The following is a 24,160-nucleotide window of genomic DNA, read 5'->3' on the forward strand; positions in this document are numbered from 1 at the left end:
CAAGAGGTCAAAAGTATTTACTGGGATCAGAGTGAGGCCCCAACTAGACAAAATAGAAACCAGACAATAAAAGAGCATCAGTCATAGCTATTGGGTGTGTGTGGGCAAAGCTTGTTTCACCAAAAAAGGGGAAGCTGGGAGGAACCACTTTACTAGCTACTTGCACAGAGGGTCTTAGGAATATCACCCCATTTGACTGATCAACCTATGGAGGTAAACATAACATCTTTAGCTCCCGAGGAACCCAGTTAAGTAGCTTGACCAAGGCCAAACAGCTGGTTAACGGTACAGTGGCAATTTGAATCCAGATTGATCTCTCTTTCCATCCTGTTGATTAATTTTATTATAAAAGTAATATAACCACACTGAGAAGAAAATCCCTATAATCTCATTACCCAAATACAACCACTAGCATTTTGGTATAATTTTTGTAGGCTTTTCCCACCCATGCATTTTGCTTTCAAAATTAGGATTATATTCCACAGACAATTTGGTATTCTGCTTTTTTTCTACTTAACAAACTAAACATTTGTCCAACTTATTTAACAATTTTTACAATCATTTTAACTAATATATAATGTTCCACTGAGTAGACGTGTTATAGTTTATATAATGAGACCTCAATTGTGGAAAACTGAGGTTCTTTTACATTTTTTTGGCAAAGCACAGGTGTTACTTTCAGCATACCACGCTGCTTTCCCAAATGTGTAATGGCACCATCAAAAGATAATACTAATCAACAGATGATGAGAAACTATGATTAAAATATTCTGAAAATGCCACCATACTGAGCTCTTTGGCCTGGAATCAAATAAATTGGATGAATGCTATTAATGAAGGGTGGGTGACCCAAAAATAACAAGTTAAAAAAAGCTGCCCTTCTGAGACTCCAGAGAACACGTGCTCTTAATGGTTTAATGCTCTACTTTCAGTTTCATAGGAATGCCAACAAAAGACATTACCCTCACTCAAATCTAGATTTGGAAGAGTGGAAATTCTTTGAAAAGAGAACAGATTCTATCAGCTTTACATATAACAATGGTCAGGATTTACAAATAAGGCCAAAATACTCACCTAGGAACGGGTCATATTTCACAGTTAATTTGCTATTCAAAATGCCACAGACCCATATTTCTCAGGTCAAGTGAATGAGCCACCAGAGAGCAGCTCTGAGTTCTCATCTGAGGTCAAAGAAGTAGCACTGTCAAACCCTGTGCCAGTTTACTGAACTTAGAAAATACAAAGCATGGCTGTCAGAAAAATCTCCTGTGTTTGGAGAAAGTAATCTCCAAAACATTTGTGTGCCTCTGTGTGGATATGTTTTGAAAGCTTTACTAGAATCCATGACACCCTCAGTTTGATGTGGAAACAGACACTTAAATGGCTGGCAGCGTCTATTTGCCCCCCCAGACAGAGAACTAAAGGTTCTTGCTGGTCGGGGAAAACTGAGTGAAAATGGAGAGGACTGGGTTTTTCATTCCTACCGAGATGGAACCTGTTCTCTAATGACAATGTGACTACGGTCCATGCAAGATAACCTTTCACCCTTCCCACAATGGTTATTTTGAACCTAAACATCCTCTCCATATCCCCAGCTGTCTCTACCCCACACTTTGATGGGGAGTTGTACTTCATCAAACCCTAATGACATCCTTTACCTCGCCAATATTTAGCTAATCCTGCATTTCATCTTCCCTTCAGACTTCCCCTTCTCTTAAAAGTTAATCTGTATACTCATGGGAATGTCCAACGGAAAGTCCAAGTATAACTACTTTGGAAAACAATTTGGTATTACCCAGTAAAGCTGAAGATGCACGTACTCTAAGACCCAGAAATTCTTTTCTTAGGTACCTATTCTAGAGAAACTGTTTACAGCAGGACACACATAAAAGAATGTTCATAGCAGGACTGTTTAAAATAGGACAAAATTGGAAATGACCCACATGCCCATCAGGAGGAGACTGGATAAATAAATTGTGGTGTATTCATACAATGCAAGACCACACAGAGGTGAAGAGAAATGAATTTCATGCATGTCACTTCATGCGTCAGTAGCGATGAATCTTAAAAAATAAATACCGATTGAAAAAAGCAAATGGTACAAGAATACCATTTGTACATAGCCCCGAGGCAAACAAAACTTAATAATAGATTGCTTAGGGAAACACACTTACACAGAAAAGCCAGGAAATGACAAACACAAAAATTCCAAACAGTGTTTCCTTTGAAGGGGAGCGGTATGGCCAAGGAGGAACACACAGGGGCTTCCACAGCACTGGTGATCCTCTAGTTCTTAAGCTGCAAGACGGGTACACGGGTGGTTGTATTCCTCTCTCTCCATGCAGGTATATATGTATGAATCTGACACGCATACACACTCCTTTGAATGCATATATATTCCTGTGCATACATCACCACCATAATTTTTCATGTGGCTCTGCACCTGGACCCACCTCCCTGGCGCTCTGACCCTCCACGGAGCGCTCAGTGTGGACCCTGGCCTTAAACTGAGTGCTTGCTCCGACTGACTCCCTGCTCCACTCAAAATGACAGCCACTGAAGACCCAACATGACGGTCTGCGCTCCCCACACAGACTTACCTGGAGCACTTATCCAGGCCATCGTGGATGGGAAGGTAAACTCTGCGGTGACTTCTCCCTCAGAACGTGGTGCCAACCGCGTTGCAAGGGGACCTGAAATGCCACTCAGAGTGCACCGGCCTTTTGCTAAGTCACGGTGAGGAGTTGTAGGCGGCAGTGCTGGCCCGGATCTCCCACGCCCGACCCAACCACAGGGTCTCCTGCTGCTCCTGAGAAGCTTGTCAAGTTTACTCCATCATGTGACTGCTGCCCAGCCTGACTTCCCCAACTACTCTTTCCTCATTCCTGTAAAATGATCTCAAGTCACCCATCTCTCAGACACCCCGGCTTCCAAACTTGGCATAATTCTTTATCCTTTCTTCTCCTCTTTTACCAGAAATGTCTGAGATTACTTTTTGCTCTAACCTTAGTTAGACTCTCCCAGGAATCTTGATCTTGGTACCACGGCCTTAATTTAGACAAAAGAAGAGTTCTTATTGGATTTATTCTATTTCAGGAATGTTTATTCTAAAAGCTTCTATTTCCTACTCAAAAATGAAAACTGATAAAGAAATTCTTTCAAAAGCAATTAGATTTGGCAAATAGTTTTTTAACTTCAGTTTGTCTCCCCTATTTGGTAGACTTCTTGTGGAAAAAATACATAAATTGTAGCCACTGTCCTGGAGATCTGAATCTAGTTAATTTGATTTTCTTCAAAAATGTTTCATACCATCTGCATCATAACATGGAAACAGAACAGCACAGCCCCAATTTAACTTTAATGGGCCTATTTTCATTTGATCACAGAAGCCATAATAAAGAATGAATATGAAAAAAAATGACAAGAAAAAGTAAGGAAAGGTTTATGCAAAGAGGTGGTAAGATACTGTGAAGCAACTCTACACTCAGCCCTGTAAGGGGCGTGATGCCGGATCACGGAGAGGGGGCCGGGCTAGGTGGATGGCTTTAACAGAGAATTCAGACAGCGTTCAGCCATAAGCAGAGAAACTGAAAGACATGTCTGAAACACCAGGCCAGGGAAGGTAATTCCAAAGTCAGAGGTGACAAGAACCTGAGTCAGGAACATGGTCATGGGAAAACAAAGAAAAAAAGGAGGGCCCTTGGAGAAAGGCATCCAAGTTGGTCAATTCCTTCAATTTTTTTTTTTTGCGGTACGCGGGCCTCTCACTGCTGTGGCCTCTCCCATTGCGGAGCACAGGCTCCGGACACGCAGGCTCAGCGGCCATGGCGCATGGGCCCAGCCGCTCCGCGGCATGTGGGATCTTCCTGGACCGGGGCACGAACCTGTGTCCCCTGCATCGGCAGGCGGACCCTCAACCACTGCGCCACCAGGGAAGCCCAATTCCTTCAATCTGAGTGAAGAAAGCACTCAGTGATCATGGGGCCAGGGGATATGGTGATATAAGAGAAAATGCAAAAATCTGTCATTCACCATCTCAAATTTGAGCCGAAATACAGCAATGGATATTCATGGGTAAAGCATCAGTGAAATGATAGCTGCTTAGAATTCACACGCAAACAGCCCTATGGCATATGCTGATTTGGGCTCTACCCCACCACCCCCTGAAAGAAAATAAAAAACAATTTCTATATTTACAATAAAAAGGAAGCGCTTTTAATTGCACTTCTTGGTATTTACCCAAAGGAGATGAAACTTACGTCCACACAAAAACCTGTACACAGATGTGCATAGTAGCTTTTTCATAACTGCCAAAACTTGGAAGCAACCAAGATGTTCTTCAGGAGGTGAATGAATAAATAAACTGTAGTACATCTGGACAATGAAATATGATTCAGCTCTAAGAAGAAATGAACTATCAAGCCATTAAAAGATATGGAGACAATTTAAATGCGTATCACTAACTGAAAGAAGCCAATCTGAGAAAGCTGCATACTGTGTGATTCCAACTATATGACATTCTGGAAAAGGCAAAACTATAGGGACAGTAAAAAGATCACTGGCTGCTAGAGGTTAGGGGTGAGAGAAGGATGAATAGGAAGAGCACAGAGTATTTTTAGGGCAGTGAAAATACTCTGTATGATACTATAATGGTGGATATATGTCATTATACACTTGTCCAAGCCCACAGAATGTACAACACCAGGAGTGAATCCTAATGTAAACTGTGAACTCTGGGTGATAAAGATGTGTCAGTGTAAGTTCATCATCTGTAACAAATATTCCATCTGGTGGGGGACGGTAATAACTGGGGAGGCGATGCATGTGTGGGGCAGAGAGTGTATGAGAACTCTCTGTACCTTCCCCTCAGTTTTTCTGTGGACCTCAAACTGCTCTAAAAAATAAAGTCTATTTGAAAAAAAACACCAAAACTTGAAAACAAAAAACAAACAAGTGCTTTTCCTGCCTTGACAGATCTTCCTCTGTAGGGTCTGAAATGATTGTTTCTGAAGCTTCTTTTTTTTTTTTTTTTTTTTTTTTTTTTTTTGCGGTAGGCGGGCCTCTCACTGTTGTGGCCTCTCCCCTTGCAGAGCACAGGCTCCGGATGCGCAGGCTCAGCAGCCATGGCTCACGGGCCTAGCCGCTCTGCGGCATGTGGGATCTTCCCAGACCGGGGCACGAACCCGTGTCCCCTGCATCGGCAGGCGGACTCTCAACCACTGCGCCACCAGGGAAGCCCTGAAGCTTCTTATTTGTTCCTTCAAAAACATTACAGTTGAGCTTTGAAGAGCACAGAGAGGGGAAGTTAGGGGCACCGACCCTCTGTGGGGTCAAAAATCTACGTATAACTTTATGGTCGGCCCTCCTCTGCATCTGTGGATTCAACTGACTGCAGATTGTGCAGTATCGTTAATATTTATTGAAAAACTCTGCATATAAGTGGATCATTGCATTTCAAACCCGTGTTATTCAAGGGTCAACTGCATCTAGTGTCTTCTTGTTTGTTGTATTTACCATCTAGAAAACAGTGAAGCCTGATTATATTTTTCTCTGGGCCACTGTAAAAATAGAATAAAGAAAAGTTATTTGACTAGTAGCCAATATTTATTAATACCAAATATGAGAAAATACAGTAAATATTATGGCAGCTGTCGAAAGTTTTTAGTTCTACCAGTTCACAGGCCATATACAAAAAAAATTACTCCTGACATTATATGCCAATGAGGACTCCCCCATACCTAAAACTTCACTAAGGATCACTGTAACAGCTTCTAAACTTCATGAATAGGTTTTATAAGTTACCTCATTTTCACTACCTAAGGGCTGTTCAAGGGCTGCCCCCATTATCAAATTCACTTTTTTTTGCAATAAGTATCCCCCTGATGCATGGGTCAAGCTCTCTGGTAAAGGAAAAACAAGTTTCCCTCCATCTGGTAACACTATAATAGGCAAAGTGGCAGTTACTTTGTTTTTTAAACTACTGTTTCCACCATCCCAAGTCTAGAAGGACCAGCTTTCAGAATATTCTTCTAAAGATGGACAAAATCTTCCCCCACACACATAAGTTACATTTGTTTGTTTTAAATTACTGTAGCATTAAATCTGATGGAGAGCAGGAGATAAAATCATGTTGTGGAAAGGAACCTTCCCCTGGCCCATTCTCCTAGCTGGTCTATGAGTCTACTCCACAGCATACGGGGGAGTGAGTCGATCCTTGGCCAGTATTGCCCAAAGAAAGGCGGACAACAAACAGAAGGCGTAAATTATGACAACACCCTCCCTTCATCAGCATCTCTTCGTCTGACTCCCATTGGGACCCTCTGGCATCTGCATCGATTTCACAGCCCCCTGTGCCTCCCCCTCAGACACTCACCGCAGCTGCAAATTGACATGTCATGATGAGCTGTTCCCCCCCACCAGTCCCCACCACACGGCTCTTCAGAGGCACAGTCAGGACTTACTCAAGCCCCTGGGCCCACACCCTCTTTCCACTGCTTCAGGCTGCCTGTGCTCGGCCCTGGAGCCATCTCGCTTTCTCCTGGCAGCCTTATGGGAAGGACTATGCAAACGCATGCATTGTTTCATACCTTCTTCTCTTAACAGAAACAATCCACTTCCTTTCCTTCACTTTATGCCCTGCCTGTATTCAGTAGTGGCACATCTCACAGCTTCATGAACACCCCCATGGCTTCCGAGAAGCCGCCGTGTTCACCTGCTGCTGCTCAGTGGGGAATGCTCTCCTCTGACCACGTGTAACCCGCAAAGGAGCATCAGTCTTCAGTGGCGTCGAACCCTTAAAACAAAGATCAGGGCTCCACATCTGAGTACGGGGTTCTAGTCCCTCCTTCAGAATCACCCACGAGCTGATGCCCCAGGGGTGCTACAGGAAGTGGGGCTCAGGACTGAAACCCACGGACATCAGTGAGAGCAAACGGGTACCTCTGCCCTCCAAGCAGTGAATAACCAAGTACTCTACCAACTCTCCCTTCCCGTGGCACTGCCTCTATCTCAGGGCACTTTCACGGGACTGTCAGAGTGATAAATTATAGACACAGAGCACCCTGATGCCAGCAAAGCTCGGGACAGTCACTCAAAACATAGCTGAGCAAGGTGGGAAACCCTGGTCCAAGTGACAATTGGGTTTGGTGGACTCAGAGCTGACTGGATGGCCCTCCCGAGGGCACAAACATCACAGGGAGCAACACTGACTTGGAGGGAGGACCTTGTACAGCAGGGCTTGGGAGGTTCATCATCTTTGGTTAAGACGTTTTCATCAAGATGTGCTTATGGAGATCACAAATAATTCTCAGCTGAAAGGGGGTAGTTAATTAATCGCAAGAAAGAACATACACCTAAAACTAACACAACATTGTAAATCAACTATACTCCAATAAAAATTTTTTAAAAAGTAAAGGAGCCAAGACAGAAAAAAGAAAGAACAGAGATTTTAAAGGATTTCAACCGGCTGAAATGGCCACTAGAACTGACTAAAACAACAACAAAATCCTCCCAAGTTAAAAGATAAAATCCTGCTTTTGACCGTTAAAAGAAATCTATTGCATAAATGTAGGATGATGTCGGTACCTGCCCCATACCCTCCAATGTGCTCAGCTGGGACAACTCACCCTGTTCATAAGCTCTGCTAGTGACCCTGACCCCAGGCTCTGGGTGGGAGAGGCTCCAGGCCACTGACATTCCGACTCCCATCAATGTTATGACTCTGACTTCAGACCTGGGGCTGCCTTTTACTCTTTGGGCTCAGTCTCCTGTCCTGGGCCCCACCCCGTTTCAGCAGTTGATTCTGTAATTCATTCTTGGACCCAACTCTTCTACAGCGTCCTGGCTGCGGTCTTGTCCCCATACACTAGCACTCCTCCTATCTGGCCCCTCGACCCGCTCAGCCAGACGACGCTGCTGCCAAACATCTGCCCATCTAGACTGCCACCTCTGGAAGGATTCCCCCGAGGCTATGCCTTCCCAACTGTCCTAACTGCCTCTCGTCACAGCCTGCTGCTCTTATGTCCCCATGGGATCTGTGTCCCCAGGCCACGGATCTGTCTGTTCTCTGGATTCCCGTCTGGATTATATTCTGGATCCCCAGCTGATCCCACCCTGCTCCTGACAGAAGCCCGGCTCTTTTACATGGCAGGGGCAAAGGGGATGGGTTTAAAGCAATTCATATTTTAAGGTCTTAAGGATTTTTATTGAATGCAAGCTCAATGCAAGTGGAAGGTGCCACAGAGAGGCTGAATGAGAGACGTGATCCTGGTCTGTACTGGTATCTCATTTAATGATGCAGAAAACACGTGCATCTCACAGGCCTAATAGTCTTAGGTGTAGAGTCCTTACTCTACACTGGCCGAGCCATCTCTGAAGTACTGTCCATGTCTGAGTGCCATGCTCTTAAAGAGACAGTGACAGAAAGGGAATGCATCCAGGAGAAAGTAACCAGAATAACAGAATTCCTGACATGAGGTAATGTAAGAATATTTGGAAGAACCAGGGCTATTGGCCTAGGAAAGGAGGATTTGCAGGGATGGGGTTTTCAGGTGAAGAGCTCTCACGTGAAGAAAGACCTAAAGGCTTATATTACGAGAGACAGCTTGGAGATCTGCAGGAACACAGTGGAAGAGGGGCTGAGGCAGTTAAGTGCTGGTCCCGCTCCACTCCTGACTCAGTGACCCTGCCTCTCTAACCTCAGTTTCCCCCTCAGACTGGAGGATCTGATTTCAAAGGCCCCTCCTGGCTCTCAGAGCTCATAATTCTTCACCCTTACATTAAGCCCAATCTGAGAAAGAAGACAGGCCTGGCCTGGCCTGCTTGGAGGCCTGGGAGACAAGGTCAGTTCTTAGGTCTTCCAAGTGGCCCCTTCCAGGAAAATCAAATTCACTCAAGTAACTTGTAAAATAAGTAGTAGCAGGCTTCACGTCTCAGGAAATGAAAAATACAGAAATTCCCCAAGAGAAGGCGTGAGAGGCAGAAAAATTCTACCCCTCCCTTAGATAGTCGCTTCCTAATCCCTGCAATCTGTGAATAGTATCTTACATGGCATGCTGTGAGATGATAAAGTTAAGGTCGCCCAGAGGAGAGCTGATCCTGGATTAGCTGGTGGGCTCTCAAAGCCATCACAGGCATCCTTACAAGAGGGATGCAGAGGGCGATGGGATAGAGATGCACAGGGAAGAAGGTAACGTGAAGGCAGAGGTAGGGATTGGAGAGATGTGGCCACCAGTCAAGGAGCACCTAGAGTCACCAAAGGCTGGAAGAGAGAGACAAGCAACCGATTCTGCCCCAAAGCCTCTGACGGGGATGCATTTCTGCTGACATCTTAACATTGGACTCTGACTCCAAAACGACAAGAGAATAAATCTCTGTTGTTTTAAGACACCGAGTTTGTGGTCATTTCTTAGGACAGCCACAGCAAACTAATATGGAAGGTTTTCTGCTTAAATAAAATGTTGTTATGGGCCCAAAGTGGGCAGTAATAGCCTCCTTTAAGGGAAAAGATCGATTTTTTATGTGTCTTTATGGCCTATTCCATACTAGACTCAGAACAAGTGCAGCTCTGCTTTTAAAAGTGTTTGGGGCAGTGACAAAAGCATCTTTTAAGCCATTGTGCATGCATATTTTACCAGCAATCTCTCCTTCACCCACAAATTCAGCAGACAACAAATCTAAGCAGGGTAGACAACCAGAAGACTCCAACCTCCATCCAGCAGGCCTGGCTGCCGTGGAACAGATTATGCAGCATCTCGTGGCAGAGATGGGAGGAGGAAGCCTCTGGAGTAGGAGGGAGCTAGTCTTTATTCTCTATTGTAATGTGTGCAGTGTTTCTCCCCACCCTCGCCTGGCAACATCCAGCTCTTGGAGAATGATGAATGCTACTGAGTTGAGCAATATAATGACATGATCCCCCAGCCTAAGAACCAGCTGTGGAAAGAGAATGAGGGTCCCGCAGGCCTCCCCAGACTCCCACCACCATCTCTGTAAGTCACTCTCACGCTGTCACTGAGGGGACCACCAGGTGGCACCAGGTCAGGTTTCAGGAAATGGTTCCCCTTTTGAGTTTCTAATGTCTCCTTGATAAAAACATCATTATTATTTTAAAAGCCACAAATAAGGGAGAAAGTCCTTTTAAAATCAGGGAAGAGAAAATGAAAGGTACGTATAAAACTGCCAGTTTGATGACAGGAGGCTGATGATGATTCATCTGTCTTCTGCTCAAGAGAACCTCAGTACAAGAGAACCTCCGTTGTGCAGTGGAAAGAGACCAAGACCTAGTTTAGATCTTCTGCTTCCTAGATTCAAGTCCTTGGGTCAATCATTTCGTTTCTGTTGAGCTTCGTTTTCCTCACATGTAAACCAGAATAAGATGACATGTGGTCTAAACAGTGGTTGGCCCACCTGAGTTCATTAATGTTTGAGGAGAGGATGAATTAACTGCTCTGCATCCAGGACTAGACAACGTAATATTGTTACCTGTAGTTCTTCCAACTGCCACCAGTATCTGCCTGGGTTTATAATATCTAGGAAGAGGGATCTTTTATTATCTTGGAAATTCAAACTAACAGAGGGCATGTTTTTTCTTCTTGGACAGCAGTGCTTAGTTTTACAATCCAGAGATTTATGTAGAAGAAAGTTGGTCAGTTATTATGGGTGATGCATAACAACTATTTTTCATCCAGGACTACAAATGTTTGCTCTTCAGTCTAAAACAGAATTCTGTGCAAGTTCCTCGCTCCTAAACACACACACTCCCCCACCCCCAACCAAAAGCCATTCCCTTTTCTAGATCCCTAGTCACCAGGAAAGCAGTCTGTGTGGAGCCTGGCCCTTACTCAGTGAAACAGATGCTGGTCTTTCCTGATGCCCAGTCACCAGTAGAATGGGTCAGTATGTGTGTGAGGCTGGGGCAGGGGGCGTGGAGAATGGAAGCTCATTGGGCATCCTATAGGCCCTGGTGCTAAACTTGGCATCCCACAGGTCCCTAGGCATGGGTTTCAGAGGGCCTAAGGGACCCACAAGCACCTGCTGAGCCCTCCCCATTCAGGAAGGGTGGCTTCTAAGGACAGCACAGAGTTCTGCTTATGCTGTCCCTCCTCTTCACTCTCTCTCCTCCTCCTTAGAGCAAGCAGTGAGGTGATGCACCCAGCACCGACCCCCAACACGCTGCCCCTGGAGACACATCTGCATGCCTTCCCAGTGACCAGCATGCTCAAGCCTTCGGACACTCCGTATAAGCCCTGCTGATCCTCTGACCCTGGAAATTGTATTCCCCCAACTAAAGGAAAATATGAATTATTTTTTCCTCTTCCCAACCAGCTGTTAGGAATCACATACACATGACTTTAAAGCTCAGTGCCTAATGCAGTCTTGAATTTTGAACCCTTCACTGTTTAGAAAGAGGTTTTTTTTTTTTAATAAGACTATTAGCCTCACAATAAGAATCTAGGGTATTTTTAATCATTTCTCTTGGGACTTAGTAAAACAAAAGAAAGACTGAAAAATGGAGTAACTTCTATGTACATTCTACATTTACATACAGACTAACACATTTCAAGGAATTCACTGAGAGAAAGGAAACAACTCTAAAGCAGGAGGTAATTTTTTAATTTACTTTTCTTTCTGAATGACAATTTTAGTTGAGGTGGCCTCCGTGTCTATCAAACAGACAGTAGTATTTTGGCCATATTTGTGGCCTGAAGGCAGCTATCTAAGCCCTGTGAACAGCTGGAATAGCAGTACAGGAATTCTTGGTCTCACTGAAACTACAGATATGACAAGGGTCTCTCTCGAGGCAGGCACCAAAATACTTTAATCATGCTAGACAAAGGCCATGTAGGGTACACGAAAATCAAACCTGTCTCCTCAGAACTTGGAGAGTAGTTATGACCAAAGAGGTGTTATTTTAATCAAATTCATTTAAATCATGATTTAAATTACTAAATAAGATGACTCAATCTTTTCAGCTTTTTATTTTAAAAAGTACATTTTTGTTTTGCTGGCATAAAAACAAAACTACATACTCTTTAAAATTCAGTTGAGGATGGGTTTCACTTTTAGAAGAAACATACATTTTATAAAAGTATAAAATATACTTTTATAAGAATATACACCTTATATATTTAGATCAGTTATTTATGGAAACCATACTCGAAGTGTATCTCTCAATAACTCTAGAAGATTCTGTGAAAAAAATTGTTTAATGTTTCCTTTGTGTTCTTACTGCTCCTCCCTTGATAATCTTCAGATTTGCTTTGCTTGCCCAGATTACTTCATTCTTAAGAATTATCTATTCGTTTGTCTGCTTGAAACTTCGCACTTTTGGGGAGAAAGCCAGGGCGTGATTGTCTTATCTCCATATAATGCTATTAACAAGCATGATTTCCACAGATAAAACCCATAGATGGAGAGAGGAACATGATTTCTGGAGTACACAAGAAGGTTTTTTACTGTTCTACCTACTAAGGTGGTTTTCATTGGGTCTCATTACCCCTCAATTTGGTCATGTAGCATTCAACATCTTAAGAGGGCCTACTAGGTGCAGGCTCTAGGCTTAACACATGAAGGATTCAGACCTGACAAAGCTTACATTCCAACAGGAAACAGATATTAGATGGCTATTGTACAAATAACTATACAACAACAATGATAGCTTTGAAGAAGTGCATGGTGGGCGAGCAACCCCATCCAGACTGGGAGTCAAGGAAGACCTCTCTAGAAAGTAATATTGATTTGTTATTACTTAGTCATAAAACTTTTTAAAGAAAGGTAACACAAATATACTGTCTCAAATATTATATCAATTCCAAGGTAAGGTGGGGTATGAGAAAGAGAAGGCTCTGGACCAGACAGATATGACTAGAATCCTTGCTATTACTATGGTGCCTTGGGCAACTCATGGTAAGGGACATGGTCTCCTCACAGTATTGTTGTAACAGTTAAGTGTGACACATATAAAAAGCACTCAGTATGTAGTGGAAGTCCAATAAACTACAGACATAATTAATAGTTACAGAGTGTATGCTGATCTATCTTGGAGCTTTGACATGTCAAAGCTAATTTTCCTTCCACAGTTCTGTCTTTACCAAAATGTTCAACTGAAAGAGAAAACCCAAAAATCTACTGGGAAAAAAACACACCCTGACATCAGTGACTTTTCTTCACTTGGGATGGCTGACAGGTATCACTTACTTAAACAATGGAGGCGCACCCCGTACTAGATTCTTCCTGGCAGATATGTATATAAATACAGGCAAAAAGAATAGTTTGTATATCTGTACTCAACAACCTTCTCCGAGCATTAGAAAAAGATTCTGGAATTAGAGCTTTTGAATTAGAGCTTTTAAAATAGTGAACTCCCCTTGGGCGGTTAAGTGTCTTTCAGGTCATTAACTCCTTGTCTGAGAGGGTACAGGCAGAGCCCTTCAAAGAGGCCCAAACTCACACAGCCCAAGAAGCATTTTCCACCCCCCACTTAGCTTCTTTTATTCTAACTTCCCTCAGTACTTACAAACACCCAACCCACATGACAGGGTCGGTCACATTCATTCCTCTGTTAGACAGTCACTGCTGCCAGAGTAGTACCTGGAGGTACAACTGATCAGGCTCTACCTGAAAGGAGCTCCCAGCCCGCGATGGGGCTTATTAAGTTTTCTTTAGACTGTGGCCAACTGTCACTTTTCTTTTTTGATTCAAGGCTCAAGTCAGAAAATGAAAAAAAATATGTTTTGTGTTTTTAAGTTAAAAAATGAAGACTTTTACTTGGTCCTGGAAAAGAGACCACTTTCCTGATGAGAAAAAATGAGGCTCAGAAAGGAGAGTGGACTTAGTCTAAGATCTTAGAGCATGTCAACAGCAGAGCTGAAGCAAGAATTTAATCCATTCCACTCGGGGCTCCCCACCCCATTTACCAAGCCCTCTGGTCTGCCCGGTCCTTGGAACACAAACAGACATGCTTCCTCCATGAGCTGGACCTCCCCACCTAGTGGCTGTGGGATTCACGCTGGGCTGCATGAGGCCAGGCAAGCCCCGCAGCCTGGAACAGCACCAGGCACTTCCTGGGTACCCCCGCCCCCAAGGCGTTCTGCTGTTCTGTGCTATACCACCCTGGGGTGGCTCCTGGCACCCAGAGGCTCCTCCTACTGGGGGCCTGGCCTGGCCCAAGAGGGCCACAGTACTCACCCCCATAGGGAAGTCTCTGCCGACCCCTGGCTTCCACGGCCAAAACCTAACCGATGGGGGTTCTACAAAGGCTCCCTTCTGCTGGCCCTGACTAGAGCCCTTTTATTTCCCAGTCCCCTTGGTTTGTATGAGCTGAAAAGGCCAGGACTGAGAGGAGATTGCTTGGGGACTGCATGGGGTCAAAGGTGAGGGGTTGCTCGTAATTGGTGTCCAGCGACGTTTCAGATAGTATACTTCCTCAGCTTAAAACAAAGGTGCATTGTCTGCAGACAGAATGGCTCCAGTTCAGGGGAAGAACCTCTCTCACACATAAATTCAAAGTAAGAAATAACAACCAGGTCATCTAGGATGATGAGGTGGCAGTCCCTGACTGGCCAGGGAGCCAGTGAAAAATTCCACCCAAGACGATGTGACTGGGCAATGGAGTCTGGGGCAGAAAGGGATCCTACGGGTGGCTGGTGAGACCTGTGTAAGTCCAGCCTTTCCTGGGAACCCAAGGTGCCTGGGAGACGAGAGAAGCACAGGCAGAGAAGACTCGCCAGCATTCACAGAAAGAATGAAAACCCCGGTTCCTTCACACATCCCCTCCCTCCAGCAGCTTCTCTGGATGCCCAGCCCTCAGCCTGAGCTTCCGGAGCTCTTCTTGCACGGCTCTATCATATTGTATAATAATTACTCGTGTATTATCCATCACGTTCATTTTTGTCTCAGCAGAGTCCAGCAAGGTGTCTAACACCCAGTGGGCAGCAACGTTAAGTGAATGAAAGCATGACCCGTTACACAGTGACTGCAATTCGAAGGTACAACTAGGGCAGCAGTAAGCAGCAGCCATCTGAGAGCAGAGGAAAAACCAACAATGAATGAACTACAGGGAACCTCCCTTAACCACAAGTCAGAGGGCTGCCCATCCCTCACGAGCCCCTGAAGGCTCAGCAGCCACGGGACAGCTGTTCTGTTCTATTTCTGGGCTGGGGAGACATATCTTAGAGCTAAAACATATGTTCCCATAATTATCAAAATTGAGTGTTACAAATAAGGGAAGGGGGAAAGTAGCAGGTTCACCTAAGTGAGCTAAGACTTTCTATATCATATACCAGCTCCACCTCCAACTCAACCTCTCTCTTAGAAACCTATGGGCTCAGCGTCACAATTCCAAGTTCAAAGTGGACAAAATCCTGGGTCTCAGTGGAAAACCCTCTCTAATTTACAAGGCACGTGCTCTTAGTACAAAACTTGCCAACTTACTTTTTCCACGTCTAGATCAGCATCCTGCTTCTTCAAAAAACTGTAGAAGAAAAAAAAAAATAGACGTCAGAAGAGAACTGAGCACTCTTCGCCTGTAAACCACCCACAAAGCACCACCACAGAATTTTCATTTGCTGCAGACAATCAATTTGCCCACAATTTTTTTTTCTTGTTCACACAATTGTTGTGAAGTCACAGTTGCCACAAACACCTGCCTGCAACTGCAAAGACCTGGCCCCGTAGCACCAAAGGAAGCCAGCATGAGATCTTAACTTTTCAGAGCCAGGAAAAGTAGGGATGGAGGTCTTGAGTGTGTACACACACACACACACACACACACACACACACACACACCCCTTCTTCAGAGTGCCTACAAGTCATCCATAGCTGGGACACATGGAAAATGTGTCTCCAAGGTCTTGTTCAACTTACCTCTTGGCTTAAATCTCCCCTTAGTCCCCAGACCCTATCTGCTCCACTTCCTGTCTGACTGCGGGTGAGCCTCACTGTCAAAACAGCCTTCTTGGGATGGCCCTGCTTTCCCATCAGCCGGGGTTCCCCTCTCCAGGAGACCTGCCAACCCACCAACCTGCACAACTTGTAAATGGAAATCTAGTCCCAAGATCACCTTAGTACCTTGTGTCAAGCCCCCGGCACAGCTGATGCTGACTCGGACGGCACCCATGCCCACTTTACATGAATCTTTAAAGTGCCAGGAGCAGAGTGGCAGACCTCAAGCTTGCTCATGCACTCTGCCTACAACCTGCCAGTATTACGGTACCTCATTTATTATTTGTGATTTTAGCTGTCCGAACAAAGCTTCAGCTTTAATAAGGTGTCTAAAGAGAACAATAACAATGGTTGAATGGAACTACGTTGACAGTAGTATGTTGGGGCAGAAAGTAAAAGGTTTGAGAAATCTGGAAGAAAAAAGGCAGAAACAATTTCTCCTATCTTAGTAGAGACTCAAACTTGTTTTCAGTATGATTTTTAGCATCTTTCTTCCTGGTCAATGGTTTAAAATACCCCCATCGTAAATTACCATCCCCATCAAAACCACCCCCATCCACACACACAAGAGAATTTTTGCGCTGTTTGAAAGACGGTGTAATTAACAGTCACATCTTTGTTTCGTTTAATCAAAGATGACTCAGAATGAAGGGAAGAATAAATGACCATGGGGAAGAGAATTAAAAACTCGTATATTGTCTTCTGCAGAGGGGCATTCAAATCATAAACTCACTGCAGACACGCGAGAGGCTGGAGGCAGAGGACGCACTAACGAAATCGCCACAGCCTGTGCCTCAGCAACCCACAACCCCCATCTCTTCCTTGCTTCTGAGACATGCTGTCTTGTCCTACCAAACAGGCAATATATGCTTTTTCTTCTGGCTCACCCACTGGGGATCTAGACACTGTTGAGCTGTAAAAAAATAAAAATAAAAAGGGAATTCCCTCTGTCCAGAAATTTCAACTGGCCTCCCTATAACCAGCAAAGAGTAAGTCAGTACTATGAGAACTTTTCACCAAAGGGAACATCTATACAGTGGAAGTCTGACTTCCATTCTTCAACACTTTGAAAGAGGTTTAGGAAGGCTGTCATTCTGATTTATAAAATGGAATGTTCTAATATGCAAGGTGAAAGATTCCTTCATCTGCCACAGAAAGAGCAGTTGGAGAATCATTACCCTTTTCCAAAGTAGTGAGGAAACTTCGCCTCTCCCATGCACACAGCACAACTGCAGTCACACAGGATACCCAGTTCAGCAACAGGCTCTGAAAGAATGAGCCTTTGGGGCTTCCCTGGTGGCACAGTGGTTGAGAGTCCGCCTGCTGATGCAGGGGACACGGGTTCGTGCCCCAGTCTGGGAGGATCCCACATGCCGCGGAGCGGCTGGGCCCGTGAGCCATGGCCGCTGAGCCTGCGCGTCCGGAGCCTGTGCTCCGCAATGGGAGAGGCCACAACAGTGAGAGGTCCACGTACAGCAAAAAAAAAGAATAAGCCTTCACTCCACGGTACCAAAAGGAAAACTGAAAACCTGCTTGTAGCTGCTGGCTCACTACTACACAAGGAATCTTATCCATACGTACATATATGCGGCATCATCCAATTTCTTTTTCAGGCTTACTAAACAGATCGAGCTAATTAACAAAGACAATACATATATGTATCATCCTGCAGCCAGAACCCAGAAGGATGTCACAGCATTAACTTCAAAGACTCCCAGCAAGCACACACGGCCTGAGATATTTTTAGGCGCCAGCTCCATTGTTTCAAAGAGGATATGGATGGATGAAATAGAACTGCCTGAAAGTAAAATTCAGGTGGCAACCCATTTTGAATGAAGAGTGGCATTAGTTTTTAAAACCAGTTCTATCTTTCTTAAATAAAGGCTGTTTCTGAAAGGTCTAGAGTAAGTAAATTTTGGTCATCAAATGTTTAGGTGAAATAGAGGTAACATTTTATTTCAATGGCTCCTATATTTTAAAACTTGACCAATTATTCTCCTACTTTATCTGTTTTCTAAATCTAGATTATTGTAATATCCAAGTTTTAAGATTCTAACACTTAAGGCAAGATAGACACCTCCCTCCCCATATGTGTGTATGTGTATGTGTGTTTACAAATACAGATATGCATATGTATTTATACAGATATTTTAAATAGTTGACTATTTCGATATAAATGTATTCAGTGGTGGGCTTGTGGGCATCAGGGCATGTTCCATGCTTTTATTCTTCCTGCTGAAGTAGTGCTGATGTTTTGTTTGAGAACATGACTGAAGTGACCCAGATTCCCCACTGGAAAAGGCAGATCCAGAAATGCTGCAAATGTGCGATCAACTGCAGGAATTGAAGCCGAAGGACGAGGCCTGGACCCAGAATGAACCACTCCCCACTCTTTAGATCAGCTCAAGTTTTCCCTCAGTGGCGGAATACACAAAGATTTTTATTTTTAGAGAAACCTCTAAGAACACTGAGACGCACTCAACTTTAAGCTCCCTCTTGATATAGCCACACCCCTGCCTCCACTGATCTCCTATTTCCACCTACACACCTTGCAATAGCACAGTGCCAGCAGAGGAATAACCAGGCCCGGCAAAGGGGCACTGGCCACATGTTCGGAGAATGGCAAGAGGCTTGGCAGTGCACGGGGGTGGCTGAGGACGGTGGAAGGCTGGTGGGAGAAAGGTGGGACGCTAAGGCAGAGGCCAGGTGGTGAGAGACAGCATATACCAGCTCAGAAGTCAGGCAGTGAGGGGCACACTTCTGCACCCATCAGTATATCCTCAATCTGCTTCTATCCCAGGAAAGGGCAGAAAAATAGATCCAGCCCCCAGCATATTCCTGGCACTGGACTAAGCATCGTCATTCCAGTCTCACCCACTGTGCTGGGTAAGTAGAATCTTCTCCTAATTGGCCTTCAGGGCTCAGGACAGAATCACTTTCCTGCTTCTGTTTCCCTTTGGTCCCACTTCTCTGAAGAACTGGATTTCATCTCCCGTGTGTTCCTACAGCACTTCATGCAGTACCTGTTTCCCTGCCTCTCCTGCTCGAACGCTGGCTCATCTGTGGCCAGGATGGCACTGAGTACAGTGCCTGCTGCATCACAGGCACTTGGGCCGCCTCTGCGGATGGAGGGGTGAAGGGTTGAGAGGGTTGGTGGCAGGGTGACTAATGAAGAACTGACCAACAGAAATAAAGGAAATGAAACCGCGCTGCATCAGGCTGACCCGCTGCCTCCTGCACGTATGAGCAGAGTGGGTACTGGGGAAGGGGTGTAGAAACCCAGGGTGCACCCACATACCACGCACACATACACACGTAACCAGAAGATGACCTGCTCTTTAAATTTAGTCCTGTGTCTTTAGCTACAAATAAAGGACAAAGATCCAATCTGGAGATTCTGCTGTTAGTTTTAATATTACCCAGTGTTTCCTTTCTACTTAAAAAAAAAGTGACTGGGAAACCATTCAATACATTAGAATCACTATGATTCAATACATTAGAATCATAATCACGTCTTGTATAAGGTGGAGATTTAAGGAAGGGCCATGATGAATTCAAGATTTAAATCATGGTTAGGCTTCTGTTTGATTATTTTAAGAAATGGACGATTGAGAGAGAAATGAGGGATACTTTTCTCCTGCCACAGAGTCTCCTCTATTCCCAGTTCAACCCTTTTTACTACTTGCAAAAGACTTAAAATATTCATTGACCTGCCAAAAAACATCTGCACGTTACTAGACACGTCTCCACATATTCACGTCTGAATGGCTTCTTTCTGCTCCAACGATCACAGATCTATTCAATCAAAACTCACGTGAGAACTCAGAGCTGTACGTGGTGTAATGTCAGTGGCGACTGAGGATAAAATGGCCATTTGATAGCAGCTTCCATATCAAGCGTGTCAACAGGGACAGTGTTCCTTCGGTTATTCTTAACTTAGGATCCAAGGCACAAAAAAGACCAGGCAGGGCCAGACTCTGCCACAATTCCAAAGAAAGCTGAGACACATACAGAGTGCACACAGAAGCGCCTCAATGTTCTCTGGCGAAGGGGGGGCTCCTGGCTCCCTGCCTGCAGCCCGGGAACAGGCCCACTCTCACAGTGGGCGCCCGGGGCCTCCACAGCTGCACACAGACACGCAGGGTACCACGATCTGCTGTGCGTCCCACAGCTGGGGCAGGCCCCGGGACGGGACCCAGCTCAGACAAGGCCTTCCGTTGTGGCGTATTCCTCAAGGCCCCGTTTCCCCAGGAAAAAATGTTTTTTCCTCCGGCCATTCATTCTGGCCCCAGACGAGCTCATTCTCCCGTGTCTTCCTGCACACGTGAACCTTCTAACAAGGTTCGAGATGGCAGAAAAGGTGTGAGATGGCAGCACCTGCCACTCTTCTCCCACCTTACCCACCCCTAGTAAGGGCACAAGGATAAGTGCACGTTCAGAATGCTGAGGGGCACAGGGCAGTGAAGAGCCTGGGAGCAAGTCGATGCCACGCCCAAGGGCATCTTCAGCACCCTGACATCAAGGGGACCCCGCAGGAATTCAAAGGAAAGGCGCTAGTCTGGGGGAGGACAGCAAAGGTGGCTGGAGAACACCCTTGAGTCTCCCACGTAAGGAAGACATCGTGGGCCTTGGCCAGTGTCGGATACACTTTGTTCTACTACCTCATTCTTATTTCTTTCATATAAATATTCCTTCATCGCACTGAAAAGCTGCAAACTCTGGGACCCCTGTGATGACAGAGCTTTTACCTCTGGCCAGTGTTTCTACACACATATGAAAGTTAACCCTAGGGCTTCCCTGGTGGCGCAGTGGTTGAGAGTCCGCCTGCGGATGCAGGGGACGCGGGTTCGTGCCCCGGTCCGGGAAGATCCTACATGCCGCAGAACGGCTGGGCCCGTGAGCCATGGCCGCTGAGCCTGCGCGTCCGGAGCCTGTGCTCCGCAACGGGAGAGGCCACAACAGAGAGAGGCCTGCATACCGCAAAAAAAAAAAAAAGTTAACCCTAGTGGAGCGCTGCCATCCTGCCTGTCACAACTGACAGCACACATAACCTTCTGAGAGAAACAAACAGGAGGGGGAGGCGCCTCAAGTATGAACAATATACCCAGTACAATTAACTGCAGGGTCTATTGCAAGCAGTAAGGCACAAGCGTAGGCTCTACCACCCAATGATCTCTCTCACCACTATGAATTACGCTCCAAAACACAGAATTTTGGTCCACAGCCAGGGAGGAAGCAGTTGGCTTGGAAACCAAGTTCTGTCCTAGCTCTGCTGTTTATTTGCTCTGCGATTGGGCAAAGGGAGAGGGTACAGCAACAGTCACATATTAAACAACCCACAGGGGCCGGGCAGGTAAAGGAAATGAATGGAGCAGGTGAGACTGGGGCTGGGGTGAGCTGAAGTGCCCTGCCCCATCCCAAGAGGACAGCTGCAGCGCTGCCTGGGAGGGCTGTTATCATGAGGGAAGGCAGGCTCAGTTTTGCCAGACCTTCCAATTTTTTGTTTGCTTTCAAGAGAAGCTGGAAATCTCAGTTTTTATACAAAAGTGCCCAACTTTTGAATGTTGGTTTAAATTTTTAAAATGCACCATGTGGTCCAACAAAACATAAATGAGGGTATCGTACAGCCCATAGACTGGTTTGCTATCTTTATAAGTCATAAGAACTATCCCTTGGTTTCTCTTTCTGTTAAATAGGAAGTTGATTGCTATCTGCCCACCACTTGGGGTTTATTTAAGAGCACAGAAGGGGTTTTTATTATCATATAACAAAAAATCCAAGTACATTCAGATGCACGAAGCAGGGTAATCCAATTTTTTTTTTAAAAAAAAACAGGGTTTACACAAATGCTCACACATGGGGCTTGATGTTTTGTAGAATTATTTGAAATGTATACTTCTACATAATAGCTTCTAAAAAAACAAAAGAGGTAAATTTTAATAGTCTTAGAGGATGAGGAGTGAGTAAGTGGAGTGAGTGGTGGGGTAAAAGCTTGCTTGGAATGGCTTTGATTTTTTTAACAAATGCTATGTGGAGACCAGTAGTGGAGACAGCCCTCTCTAGAGGCTCTGCCATCAAGGGCAGCAGGGGCGTGAGGTGGCTGCCACAGGAGAGCGCGAGGTGAAGATAACATATTTTAAAAATGGATGAAATTACAAATGTGTGTATGTTGATGGAATGAACATGTTAAAGCAAACAGACAAGCAAGCAAAAAAAAAAATTCAAGTACTAACTAAAGGAACTGTGTCAGCAAAATACTAGACAGTGTTGGGTGCAGTAAAAATTGTATTAGTAAGAGTTAAAAAGCCAAGATCTAGTTATACAGGTTTTCCTAAACAAGAAGTCAGAAAAAAAAGAAAAAATCTTTACTACAACACACACTGTCCCACATTTTACACTGTGCCATTTCTGTATTTGTCCTTTTTAGCCTACTTCTAGCAGAGTCTCTCTCTTTGCTAAAATACATTAGTTGCCATGGAAACGATGTCATAGTGCGTAAAACCATTTACTGTCCTTGGAAAGGCATTCATGATAAAACTGAACAGCAGCATGTTTTAAAAAGAGATCCAACAGAAAGCAGTTGTGTAAGAACACAAGATCTCAAAATGACTTCAAAGTATTCCTCCACCACCACTGTCACATGGTCCTGTTTCCCCCAAATCAACCAGAGAAGCACTTTTCCTTGTTACAGACACCAAGTATATGCAAAACAAAATCTCTGACCTAATGTTGCAGAAAACAATAGACTCACTAGAATTCACACTTGCCTCCCTGGGTGGAGGGAGGGGGCAGGAGGGGGATGGGAGACTGCAGAATCAGGATAGTCTGTAGGCATCATAACATCTCTGCTAACGGGGACGATTTAGTCCCGTGATACATTCTGCTGTCCAACTTTGTTATCAGAGGTAGAAATAATATTCAGGACATAGAGATTGAGACTTGTATTCCTTATCCCCAAAGATTAGCAAGACACTCCCTCTTTTTTCCTTTCATCAACTCAAATCATATTCACTCCTTTGAGAAAATACACTGAGCATCTCTCATGTACCACACTGGGGAAGAAAACAGACAGGCAAGGTACATGGCACCAGGAAGCTTAAAATCTAGTGGGGCCAGCTGGGCGGGTGGGAGCTTAAGAGGCTTCCTGGGCCATGTGAAAAGCTCGACTTTATTCCAACTCAAGAGGACGGCACTGAGGGGTGTTACCCAGCAATGTGGTCTCAGTGGATTTTTAAAAGCTTGCTCAGCTGTGGGACTGGAGCCAAGAGTAGAGGAGGGCAGAGCGGTAGTGTTATCAGAACAGCCTGGCCCAAAGAGGACGGCACAAAGCAGACGGAGAAATGTGATCTCTAACTAGGGTGACCTTAGGCCATGGCTTGTCTGTGAAAGCGCTAGATTACACCCATTGTCCCAGCAGCCTGTCAGATGAAGCTTTTGTCCAGATGTTTCATTTTTTAACCAAGGACTGTTATTAAGAGTTGCATTAAAATGCACCAAGATTGGCTTTAACCATGGTCTTGCCTACCAGTGATGAGACAACTGCACAGTGAAGAGAATTTTCTTCCTTACGTGTGATTAAGTCTGAATGGTAACCAATGACAATCCATCTCCTTTCCTGTCCTTTTCCAATCTTGGCTGCAGTAAATACCTCTCTTTCAAGGAAAACAGGCAGGATGCTCACCAATAAAATAAAGAGCACTTGGACACAAGCAGCTGGGGCAGCTAACTCCTCCCATTCTCAATTGGTAGAGCCCCTGCCAGACACTGGATGTACTGACCAGTTGTGCTGACCCACACTGCGGCCTGAGATGCACAAAACACTGGTCAGAAGGATCCATGGGAAACAGAAAATTACAGGTTAGGTGTATGTGAAATTTTTACAGGAAATAGACCTTCTCAAGAATGGTGTGAATGCTCTCATTACAGTGTTTTTGTCATTTATCTATTGTTACTCTATTTTACTTTGCAATATCCTCTTCAGCAGCAATGGACTGAAAAAGAAAAAAATGCAAATTAAATGAAAAATTACGGAATTTTTGTTTTTTTAAGAAAGCTGATGTTAGCTCGCACAAAATGTTCATTGGGATTATTCACCATGGTAGCCTTAATGATATAATTCACTATATAAGTCCAATCTGCTAAAGAAGCATCAGTAATTACTTCAAATGTTAACAGTTATTGTAACAAGACTGTGCCCAAGGATGACAATTCAACATAGGCA

At 44.7% G+C, this 24,160-nt stretch overlaps 1 protein-coding gene across 3 annotated transcripts in view; it reads right to left on the minus strand.

Moving 5' to 3' along the window:
* Positions 1-24,160, minus strand: part of FYN (FYN proto-oncogene, Src family tyrosine kinase) — a 211,908-nt gene that overhangs the window by 170,331 nt on the left and 17,417 nt on the right. For all 3 annotated transcript variants that reach the window (XM_081251240.1, XM_081251239.1, XM_081251238.1), the window contains exon 2: positions 15,430-15,469. The gene's annotated coding sequence lies outside the window, so the exon portion shown is untranslated. The remainder of the gene's footprint in view (positions 1-15,429; positions 15,470-24,160) is intronic.

This window comes from Mesoplodon bidens (assembly GCF_964165515.1).
Source record: "Mesoplodon bidens genome assembly, chromosome: 12".
Taxonomy (NCBI): Eukaryota; Metazoa; Chordata; class Mammalia; order Artiodactyla; family Ziphiidae; genus Mesoplodon; species Mesoplodon bidens.